General features: G+C 39.4%; 1 non-coding gene across 1 annotated transcript; it reads right to left on the bottom strand.

Moving 5' to 3' along the window:
* Positions 1–844: 844 nt before the first annotated feature.
* On the bottom strand, positions 845–951 carry LOC148580831 (small nucleolar RNA R71). The gene has a single exon (XR_015896983.1). It is a non-coding gene; the product is annotated as a small nucleolar RNA R71 (small nucleolar RNA).
* Between the last annotated feature and the right edge of the window lie 10,305 nt (positions 952–11,256).

Below are 11,256 nucleotides of genomic sequence, written 5' to 3'. Positions count from 1 at the left end.
CAACAATGATTAAATTGTAAGATCACTAGATTGAGCATTTTTCTTTTGTGAATTTCATTTTCTGTTTGAGTGATTTACTTTCTGTTTTAGTTAAACTTCTTCCCTTCCCCCTCTACTCTTTTATTTTTCTTTGTTATTTTCAATTCTGTTTGCTAACCCACTAACTGTTTGATATATTGTATCACCCACAACTAACAGCAATTCTGAAAAAAATACTTTCTGCACATATCTTTTCTTGCTTGCACTTGATGGTTGTATGACAGGGAGAAGAAGCGGGGCTTCAACTTCCTTCGATTCTGAACCTGAGAGGACCTTCCTTAGATTAAGGAGGGAGGCAAGAGGAAAGAAAGTGGTTGGTGCTGAGGAAGAGGAGGAATTCTTTGAACTAAACATGGAAGACAACATGGAAAACCATCATGAAGAAGAGGATCACAACCATGGGGGAGGAGGTAGAGCAAATCATGCTGGGGAGGATAGAAGAGTTTTGGGCTCTTACATCAATCCAAACCCAGGCAATTGTGGAAGTAGCATCCAAAAGCCAACAATCCATGCCAACAACTTTGAACTTAAACCACAACTCATCACCCTTGTTCAGAACAATTGTTCGTTTGGAGGAGGTGTCCAGGAAGACCCCAATCAATATCTAACCACCTTCCTGAGGATATGTGACACAGTGAAGTCTAATGGTGTTCATCCTGACACCTATAGACTGCTCTTGTTTCCATTCTCACTTAAGGACAAGGCAGCCAAGTGGCTGGAATCTTACCCAAGGGAAAGCTTGACAACTTGGGAAGACGTGGTGAACAAATTCTTAGCAAGATTTTACCCTCCTCAACGAATTAATAGGCTGAGAGCTGAGGTCCAAACTTTCAGGCAACAAGATGGTGAGACTCTATATGAAGCATGGGAGAGGTTTAAAGACCTAACAAGGAGGTGCCCACCAGATATGTTCAACGAATGGGTGCAGCTGCACATTTTCTATGAAGGGCTTTCTTATGAGTCAAAGAAGGCCGTAGACCATTCATCCGGAGGATCTTTGAACAAGAAGAAAATTATTGAGGAAGCCATAGATGTTATTGAAATAGTAGCAGAGAACGACTACTTCTATGCTTCCGAAAGAGGGAACACAAGAGGAGTAATAGAACTAAACAATGTAGATGCTCTGTTGGCCCAAAACAAGCTCATTACCCAGCAGCTGGCTGACCTCACCAAGAAGATGGAGAGGAACTAAGTAGCAGCAATCTCCACTTCATCAACAACCCAAGAAGGATTGAATGAAGAAGCAGAGGATAGTCAGGAGCAAGCCAACTACATTGGGAATTCACCAAGGCAAAACTATGATCCATACTCCAAGACCTACAACCCTGGATGGAGAAACCACCCAAACTTTGGGTGGGGAAGTCAGCAAGATCAAAACCACGACCAGAGACGTTACAATTCCAACAACAATGCAGCTCACCAACAATTCACACAGAGGACATCTCAACACCCCCACAACAACACTTCTCCACACGCTTATCAAAACCAAAATAGCACATCTGCTCCGAATCAACTATCAATTGATGACAAGCTCTCTAAGATTGAAACCTTACTTGAAGGAGTATGCAAAGACATTCGAAACAGTAAAGCATTCCGAGAGGAAGTGCAGTCAAACATGCAGAATCAAAATGCTGCCATCAAGAAACTAGAGACACAAATCAGCTATCTATTTAAGCAGTTTTCTAACCACAACCTTTGCAATGATGCCAATTCAAGCAAAAGGGAGGAGTGTCAAGCTATCACACTTAGGAGTGGGAAGGAACTGAAGGAACTGCCCCAAAAACCACAAGAAGAAGGCTCAAATGAAAAGGGAGAAGAGCAAGATGGAGTTCAACCTCCCACGCCAAGTCCGCAGAAAGAAAAAGGGATGCCATAACTGAACATCTCAAGAGCTCCATACCCCCAGCTATTGAAGAAAAATGAAGATGACAACCAGTTCTTGAGATTTTTGGAAATCTTCAAGAAACTACAAATCAACATACCCTTTGCTGAAGCCATAGAACAAATGCCACTCTATGCCAAGTTTTTGAAGGAGCTAATGACTAAGAAGAGAAGCTGGAAGAACAATGAGACTGTGATACTAACCCAAGAGTGTAGTGCTATCATTCAGTACAAACTACCCCAGAAACTGATGGATCCTGGGAGTTTTCAGATCCCTTGTATTATAGGGGAAATCACAGTAGAGAAGGCTCTTTGTGACTTAGGGGCCAGCATCAATTTGATGTCAGTAGCTATGATGAGGAAGATGAAAATTGAGGAGGCTAAACCAACGAAAATGGCCCTACAACTGGCAGATCGATCGTTCAAATTCCCTCATGGGGTAGTAGAGGATTTGCTGGTAAAAGTGGGAGATTTCATATTTCCAGCAGATTTTGTGGTGCTGGACATGCAGGAGGACGCCAAGACCTCCATCATCCTGGGAAGGCCATTCTTGGCCACTGCTGGGGCTGTCATCGATGTTCAGAAGGGTGACCTCACCCTGAGATTACACAATGAAAAGATGACATTCAATGTGTTCAAGGCCATGAGTTACCCAGCAGAACAATTGGGGGAATGCATGATGTTAGATGCACTTGAGGATGAAGTGCAGGAGAATTTTGAAGAAGAAGAACCTGAAGAGGACGAGAGATTGGTGGAGGAAGAATCTGAATCAAGTGAAGATGTGGCCACAGCAGGAATTCATATACCAGATGCACCAAAGGAAGGGAACGAAAAGTCAGAAGCACCCAAACTTGAACACAAAGCACTGCCACCCACTCTCAAATATGCATATCTAGGAGAAAATGAAAACTACCCAGTGATCATTGATGACAAGTCATCTTAGCCTAGTTTCACTAGCCTTTTTCTTTTGTTTTCAATTGATTTTATACACTTTCTTAAGCCATAAGCGAGCCAATTGGGTAGATTTCCATGTTTCCTTTGATTCAATCAACCATGTATGAATTCATGCACTTTCATGAGATTTTATGCTACAATTGTCATATATTATGAAAGAAACACAATCTCATGATTTGGGGCATAGATTTGATTGTTTTGATTGATTGATGATAGGTGGAAAGAGTTTTGAAGAAGGTTGAAAGAAGAAGGAATGGCTAGGAGCAAGAGAGAACAAAAAGTTTGAGCCAAAGTTTGCCTCAAACTTTAGCTCAAACTTTTAGAAGAATTGAAAACATGCCAGAGGAAAAAAGCTTGAACCAAAGTTTGCCTCAAACTTTAGCTCAAACTTTTGGAAGAATTGAAAACACTCCAGAGGAAAAAAAGCTTGAGCAAAAGTTTGCCTCAAACTTTAGCTCAAACTTTTGGGAGAAAAGCTTGAGCCAACGTTTGCCTCAAACTTTTTGGCAAACGTTGGCATCACAAAACCAACACCCTGGAGGAGAAAAGCTTGCGCCAACGTTTGCCTCAACCTTTTTGGCAAACGTTGGCGCCACACTTGCACACCCTGGAGGAGAAAAGTTTGCGCCAACGTTTGCCTCAAGCTTTTTGGCAAACGTTGGCGCCACACATATACACAAGGGGGCCAACGTTTGAGCAAAAGTTTGACCTCAAACTTTAGCCCAAACGTTGGTAGCAGCAAGTGAAGCCATCTGGTATAAAAAGTTTGAGTAAAAGTTTGCCTCAAACTTTTACTCAAACTTTTATGATTTCAACCCGGTTCACAATGGATCTTTCTCCAACTCCAAGAGCAATCAACCAAGGCCTTTATCAACCCAATTCCATCAAGAGCAAAGGCCCAATTCAAAGCTTGAAGACCATTTGAAGAAAGTGTATAAATAGCATAGGATTTAAGTTTTAGAGGAGCTTTCCTTTTAGTTTTTGCTGAGTAGTTTTTGGAGAGCTTTTGGATTTTGAACTGTTCTGAGTTTCTGAGTTTGGGGAAGGAGAATTGAATTCTCTTCCTCTTAGTTTTCTTGTTTTCAATTTCAATTACACTTGTCTTGAGTCTTGGGTGTTGAGAATTGGGGAAATTCTGTCTCAATCTCACCTTGAGATCTCTTTCTGTTTCTTTTACTGCATCATTGGAGAATTGAGATTTACATTCAAGCTTTCTTCTGTTTTGATCTTTAATTTCTTGTAATTGAATTCTACATTTGGATCTAGGAAGGCATTGAGATCTAGACTCGGTTATCTAGTCTCTTGGGTCCTGAGATCTGGAGTTTGCATTTTAAATTCTCTGTTTTAAGCTTTTCAAGTTCATTTACATTTCCGTTTGAGATCCGGTTCAATTCAAGTCACTTTCTACTTGTATGATTAATGCAATTTACTTTTCCTTGTTTAATTTCTGCAAATCCACTTCTCAATTCCCTTTAGAATTCAAGCCATTTACATTTCTTGCACTTTAAGATTCTGCAATTTACATTTCTTGCAATCTAAGTTTCTGCAATTTACATTACTTGTTCTTTAAGATTCAGCTTATTTACTTTCTTTGCTCTTTAATTTTCTGCAATCTACCCTTCTCCCTTTACATTTCAAGCAATTTATTTTCTGCAATCACAAATCACCCAACCAATACTTGATTCGCTTGACTAAATCAACCACTAAACTAAAATTGCTCAATCCTTCAATCCCTGTGGGATCGACCTCACTCCCGTGAGTTTTATTACTTGATGCGACCCGGTGCACTTGCCGGTTAGATTTGAGTGTTTGGAATTCGTTTTCCGCAAAAACACCATCAAGTTTTTGGCGCTGTTGCCGGGGATTGAAATAGATTGACAATGATTACGTGAAGTGGAGATCTAGATCAAGCACTTTTTCTTTTCTATTTCTCTAATTTTTGACTGACACACTAACTGTTTGAAATTTTGCTTAAACTAAACTTCATTCTAGCAATAGATTGAAGTGTTACTGGTGGTGTTTCTTTTGTTTTGTTTGTATGTTAGGTACAGGGAGATCCATTCCTGTTTTATCTAAAACTGGCCAGAGAACTCTTAGAAGGTTAAGAAGAGCTGAAAGAGGGAAAAATATTGTTGGAGAGGAAGAATCTGAGGAAGAATATCACGAGATGGAAGGAGATCCATCTAATCCAGGAGGAGGGGTTAACAATAACCCACAACAGAGGAGAGTACTGGCCTCCTATACCTTTGCAAATGCTAGACATTGTGGAAGCAGCATTCTCACCCCTAATGTCAATGCAAATAACTTTGAACTGAAGCCATTACCCACCCATCTCCAATATGCATTTCTTGGCACATCGAAAAGCTTCCCAGTGATCATTAATTCATCCCTGACAAAAAAGGAAGAAGGAGAACTTCTTGATGTACTCAAAGCTCACAAAGATGCTTTGGGATGGACCATTGATGATCTGAAAGGCATCAGCCCTGCAGTGTGTATGCATAAGATCCTTTTGGAGGACAATTCCAAACCAGTGGTTCAACCTCAAAGAAGGCTAAATCCCACAATGTAGGAAGTTGTCCAGAAGGAAGTAATGAAGTTGTGGAATACAGGGATAATTTTCCCAATATCTGACAGCTCATGGGTGAGCCCGGTTCAAGTTGTACCAAAGAAAGGAGGAATGACGGTCATCACTAATGAGAAGAATGAATTGATCCCTACTAGAACAGTGACTGGGTGGAGAATGTGCATAGACTATAGAAGATTGAATGATGTCACAAGGAAAGATCATTTCCCTCTCCCATTTATTGATCAGATGCTGGAAAGATTGGCCGGCCATGCCTATTATTGCTTTTCGGATGGGTATTCTGGGTACAATCAAATCGTGGTAGATCCCAAGGACCAAGAGAAGACTACCTTCACATGTCCATTCGGAGTTTTTGCATACAGGAGGATGCCATTTGGGTTATGCAACGCCCCAGCCACATTTCAGAGGTGTATGCTTTCCATTTTCTCTGATATGGTTGAAAATTTTTAGAGGTCTTCATGGACGACTTTTCTGTTTTTGGTGATAATTTCAACACTTGCCTGAACCATCTAACTCTTGTCTTGAAACGATGCCAAGAAATAATTTGGTTTTGAACTGGGAGAAATGCCATTTCATGGTACCCGAGGGAATTGTTCTTGGTCATAAGGTTTCAAGAAAAGGGATAGAGGTTGACAAGACAAAGGTTGAGATCATAGAAAAACTCCCTCCACCAGCTAATGTGAAATCTGTTACAAGTTTCTTGGGGCATGCAGGATTTTATAGAAGGTTTATCAAGGATTTTTCAAAAATAGCCAAGCCTTTGAGTAATCTATTAATGCTAGATAATCCTTTTGTGTTTGATGAAAACTGCCAGCATGCCTTTGAAACTTTAAAAAATAGACTCACAACAGCACCAATCATCAAACCCCCAGATTGGGAATTGCCTTTTGAACTCATGTGTGATGCAAGTGACCTTGCAATTGGTGCTGTACTTGGACAAAAGAAGGGAAACCTGCATCATGTCATATATTATGCAAGTATAGTGCTGAATGTGGCCCAAAAAAATTACACCACAACAGAAAAAGAATTGTTAGCTGTAGTTTATGCATTTGATAAGTTTAGATCATACTTGATAGGATCCAAAATTGTGGTTTATACTGACCATGCTGCCCTTAAGTATTTGATGTCAAAGCAGGATGCTAAACCAAGACTTATCAGGTGGATATTACTCCTACAAGAGTTTGATATTGAGGTAAGGGACAGGAAGGGCACTGAGAACCGGGTTGCTGATCATTTGTCAAGGCTACCACAAGAAACAATTCAAAAAGCCTACCATCCCGTGAATGAAAGCTTCCCAGATGAGCACCTTTTGCAGATCCAGCAAGCACTTTGGTTTGCTGACATAGCAAACTACAAAGTGGGAAGGAAGATACCTCAAGAGTTCTCTAAGCAACAAGTGAAGAAGTTAATCAATGAGGGAAGGAAATTTTTATGGGATGAACCCTTCCTGTTCAAGAGATGTTCTGACGGAGTAATTAGAAGGTGTGTTCCTGAGAGTGAAATGAGAAATATCTTGTGGCATTGCCATGGTTCAGCTTATGGTGGACACTTTGGCCCAGAAAGAACAGCTGCAAAGATACTGCAGAGTGGCTTCTATTGGCCAACTATCTTCAAGGATGCCAGAGAGTATGCTCACCAATGTAATGAATGCCAGAGAGCAGGAGGACTGACAAGAAGGAATGAGATGCCTCAAAACTTCATCTTGGAATTAGAATTATTTGATCTATGGGGAATTGATTTCATGGGACCCTTTTCCCCTTCCTATTCTTTCAGATATATCTTAGTAGCGGTGGAGTACGTCTCAAAGTGGGTGGAAGCCATAGCCACAACCACCTGTGATGCACAGATTGTCCTCCAATTCCTTAAAAAGTATATTTTCACAAGATATGGAGTGCCCAAGGGTCTTGTTAGTGATGGTGGTGGTCACTTTTGCAACAAACAGATGGAGAAACTCCTTCACAAATATAAAGTAATCCATAAAGTAGCCACACCTTATCACCCTCAGACTAATGGCCAGGCTGAACTAGCAAATAGGGAATTAAAGAAGATCCTAGAGAAAACAGTGGGAAGCACAAGAAAAGATTGGGCTAGGAAGCTAGAAGATGCATTATGGGCATATAGGACAGCTTTCAAAACTCCTATTGGCAAGTCACCCTTTCAGCTATTGTATGGCAAATCCTGCCACCTCCCTGTAGAACTTGAACACAAAGCTTTTTGGGCCACTAAACTCCTCAACCTTGATTCCCAAGCTGCAGGAGAGAAAAGGTTGTTACAACTAAATGAGTTAGATGAATTCAGACTAGAAGCCTATGAGAGTGCTAAGATATACAAGGAAAGAGCTAAGAGGTGGCATGATAAGAAGATCACAAAGAAGGAGTTCAAGCCAGGACAGCAAGTGCTCCTATATAACTCAAGGCTTAAGATCTTCCCTGGCAAACTTAAGTCTAAGTGGACTGGCCCATACTTGGTGACAAAGGTCTTTCCTTATGGGAATATTGAATTGCTAGATGAAGCAACAAAGAGTCAATTCACAGCAAATGGTCACAGAGCAAAGCTGTACTTGGGAGGACAATGGGATAAGGAAAAAGAGGTTCAGAGCTTACAACCTTCTTAAAAAGAATTGAAGGATGTCAAGCTAATGACAATAAAGAAGCGCTTGTTGGGAGGCAACCCAACCTGAGGTAATTTTCTTTTCATAGCTATTTCAATAAAAAGGTTAAATGATTGGTATGTATTGCAAGGAGCTAAGTTTGGTGTTTCACACCAAAACAATTTAAGGGAGAATAAAGGATTCTAAGTTTGGTGTTCCACCAAAATCTCATTTAAAAGCACATTCTCACCTTCTGCACAAAGGGTTACTAGCTCTAAGCAATCTGATAAATCATTTAATCATTGTCTGTTTCTAGTTTTAGTTTTATTACCTTTAGCAAAGACTTAGGTTTTCACATATGGTTATTTTAATGCATAAGAAACATGGCAAGGGACTAAGTTTGGTGTTCACACACCAAAGTAAGTTCAAAAGCCTACAAGAAAGTCTTGCACACTAACCAGTCACCTAAGGGCTTGAGAAACAAGCAACTTCCATTAACACTGCAAGAATTCAATCACTCTCTTGGGAGGACTACACACCATTAGCTGAGAGAAAGAAGAAGAAGCCACCAAGAGGTTGTATTGTCACTTAACTCCATCAGCATTGAATTGCTCTAAATTGGAAGTGTGAATATGCCCATCTTAACAGTAACTGTTAGTTTAGTAGTCTTTGCATCATTTCTGTTTCAATTTAAAATAAGTAAGCTAGCCTAAGTGTATGCTTGTATGTGTACTTTCACTTAACAAAAAGCATGCTTTGTCCCCTGCATCTTTAATTCAATAAAAGAAATGATTGAATGTGGAGTAAGATAGTTCTCTGTTAGATAGAAGTACAATAAAAGTAAGTGGTGGTATGTATGTGTGATTGTATGATAGCTCACTTTTAGTGAATAAGAGAACTAGGATGTCTCTTTCTAAGTAGAAAGTGGCCTACTGTCCATGAATCTCAATCAAATAAAAGTCCTTGGTTAAAAAGAAAAACAAACAGAGAAAAGAAAAGGCAAAAAAATTGGCAATAGAATAAAGGAAAAAAAAAAGAAGTAAAGCTAGACACCAATAGCTTGAACCTTTGAATATATGCCTGTGGTGTCTTTGTACTAGGATCTGCTTGGATTATTAAGTTCTTTGGAGTGCATCAACACTCGGTGACTTGGGTTAACTAACCCGGGATCATCAGCTGAAAGTCCACTATCAAGAGCAACCTAACTACAAGGCATTTAGTAACCCAAAGAGGTGCTGGGCATCAATGTTTTAAGAAGGAATGTGAGTCAAGTGTCTATAGTGAATAATGTGTCAAGTATAAAGAAAGAAAAGAACTTGTTGCACATGACACTGAACTAAAGCTTATAGAGAAAAACAATAGTCAAGGACAAAGGAATAATGAGAGGTCATAGCAGTGTGTTGCTTGATGCTTGAAAGAGACTTTCTAGGCCTAAAAGTCAATAAGAAGTGAGTGTTTACATATCCACATAAAACCCCATGAACTACCAATAATACTCTGCTAGCATGAACATCCTCTTCCATTTCATTCTTTCTTCTCAATAATTCTTTTCTTGCTTGGGGACAAGCAAGCTTTAAGTTTGGTGTTGTGATGACAAGTCATCTTAGCATAGTTTCACTAGCCTTTTTCTTTTGTTTTCAATTGATTTTATGCACTTTCTTAAGCCATAAGCGAGCCAATTGGGTATATTTCCATGTTTCCTTTGATTCAATCAACCATGTATGAATTCATGCACTTTCATGAGATTTTATGCTATAATTGTCATATATTATGAAAGAAACACAATCTCATGATTTGGGGCATAGCTTTGATTGTTTTGATTGATTGATGATAGGTGGAATGAGTTTTGAAGAAGGTTGAAGGAAGAAGGAATGGCTAGGAGCAAGAGAGAACAAAAAGTTTGAGCCAAAGTTTGCCTCAAACTTTAGCTCAAAATTTTAGAAGAATTGAAAACATGCCAAAGGAAAAAAGCTTGAACCAAAGTTTGCCTCAAACTTTAGCTCAAACTTTTGGAAGAATTGAAAACACTCCAGAGGAAAAAAAGCTTGAGCCAACGTTTGCCTCAAACTTTTTGGCAAATGTTGGCATCACAAAACCAACACCCTGGAGGAGAAAAGCTTGCGCCAACGTTTGCCTCAAACTTTTTGGCAAACGTTGGCGCCACACTTGCACACCCTGGAGGAGAAAAGTTTGCGCCAACGTTTGCCTCAAGCTTTTTGGCAAACGTTGGCGCCACACATATACACAAGGGGGCCAACGTTTGAGCAAAAGTTTGACCTCAAACTTTAGCCCAAACGTTGGTAGCAGCAAGTGAAGCCATCTGGTATAAAAAGTTTGAGTAAAAGTTTGCCTCAAACTTTTACTCAAACTTTTACTCAAACTTTTATGATTTCAAACCGGTTCACAATGGATCTTTCTCCAACTCCAAGAGCAATCAACCAAGGCCTTTATCAACCCAATTCCATCAAGAGCAAAGGCCCAATTCAAAGCTTGAAGACCATTTGAAGAAAGTGTATAAATAGCTTAGGATTAAAGTTTTAGAGGAGCTTTCCTTTTAGTTTTTGTTGAGTAGTTTTTGGAGAGCTTTTGGATTTTGAACTGTTCTGAGTTTCTGAGTTTGGGGAAGGAGAATTGAATTCTCTTCCTCTTAGTTTTCTTGTTTTCAATTTCTATTACACTTGTCTTGAGTCTTGGGTGTTGAGAATTGGGGAAATTCTGTCTCAATCTCACCTTGAGATCTCTTTCTGTTTCTTTTACTGCATCATTAGAGAATTGAGATTTACATTCAAGCTTTCTTCTATTTTGATATTTAATTTCTTGTAATTGAATTCTACATTTGGATCTAGGAAGGCATTGAGATCTAGACTCGGTTATCTAGTCTCTTGGGTCCTGAGATCTGGAGTTTGCATTTTAAATTCTCTGTTTAAAGCTTTTCAAGTTCATTTACATTTTCGTTTGAGATCCGGTTCAATTCAAGTCACTTTCTACTTGTCTGATTAATGCAATTTACTTTTCCTTGTTTAATTTCTGCAAATCCACTTCCCAATTCCCTTTATAATTCAAGCCATTTACATTTCTTGCACTTTAAGATTCTGCAATTTACATTTCTTGCAATCTAAGTTTCTGCAATTTACATTACTTGTTCTTTAAGATTCAGCTTATTTACTTTCTTTGCTCTTTAATTTTCTGCAATCTACCCTTCTCCCTT

Source organism: Arachis ipaensis, chromosome B10 (assembly GCF_059453495.1).
Source record: "Arachis ipaensis isolate K30076 ecotype BB chromosome B10, ASM5945349v1, whole genome shotgun sequence".
Classification (NCBI taxonomy): Eukaryota; Viridiplantae; Streptophyta; class Magnoliopsida; order Fabales; family Fabaceae; genus Arachis; species Arachis ipaensis.
The sequence above is the reverse complement of the archived record's forward strand: the minus strand, read 5'-3'. Positions and strand labels throughout refer to the sequence as shown.